Below are 790 nucleotides of genomic sequence, written 5' to 3'. Positions count from 1 at the left end.
AGAATCACATACCACCACCACCACAGAGGACACTGGGAGAGTACATGACTCCTGCAGTGGTTCCTCCAATTGGGAGTGTTATGCGCCCAACAGTGGAGCCCAACAACTTTGAATTGAAGCTTGCTTTGATACATTTGGTGCAGAAGGATCAGTTTGCTGGAACCAGTGCGGAGGACCCTTACTTGCACATAGAGAACTTCCTATTGTTGAGTGATACTGTGAAGATAAACGGTGTCACAAGAGATGCAATTCTGTTGAGACTATTCACTCATTCACTGACGGATGATGCAAGGAGATGGCTGCAATCATTGCCACAAGGAAGTATAACAACTTGGGATGATTTGCAAACCAAGTTATTGCAAAGGTTTTTCTCAGCATCCAAGAGGGCCAAGTTGAAGGATGAAATTACAAGCTTTAAGCAAAAAGAGTCAGAATCTATTTATGAGGCTTGGGAGAGATTCAAGACTTTGTTGAGGAAATGTCCACAGCATGGAATTGAGGCATGGCAACAAGCAGCAATCTTCCTGCAAGGAATGACCACTAACACTAGAACCTTGGCGCATGCCACTGCTGGTGGATCATTGACTACCAAGACCCCTCAAGAAGCCTTGGATATCTTTGAGTCATTAGCATCTCAAGAATTTGATAATGCTCCAGTGGCTGACAGAAGGACAGGAATTATCAGGTTGGATGGGTATGATGCTTTGTTGGCAAGGAATGATCAACTGATGCAGACACAGAGTCAACAGCAGCAACAATTAGATACCCTTATTAAGCAACTCTCTTCAAA

The 790-nt window shown here is 43.9% G+C and overlaps 1 non-coding gene across 1 annotated transcript; it reads right to left on the bottom strand.

Moving 5' to 3' along the window:
- Positions 1 to 389: 389 nt before the first annotated feature.
- On the bottom strand, positions 390 to 496 carry LOC133291551 (small nucleolar RNA R71). The gene has a single exon (XR_009748810.1). It is a non-coding gene; the product is annotated as a small nucleolar RNA R71 (small nucleolar RNA).
- Positions 497 to 790: the final 294 nt, after the last annotated feature.

This window comes from Gastrolobium bilobum, unplaced genomic scaffold (assembly GCF_033153095.1).
Source record: "Gastrolobium bilobum isolate Gb01-03AN ecotype WA unplaced genomic scaffold, APGP_CSIRO_Gbil_v1 utg36633, whole genome shotgun sequence".
In the NCBI taxonomy this organism is placed as follows: Eukaryota; Viridiplantae; Streptophyta; class Magnoliopsida; order Fabales; family Fabaceae; genus Gastrolobium; species Gastrolobium bilobum.
Note: the sequence above shows the minus strand (reverse complement) of the source record. Positions and strands in the feature narration are given on the sequence as shown.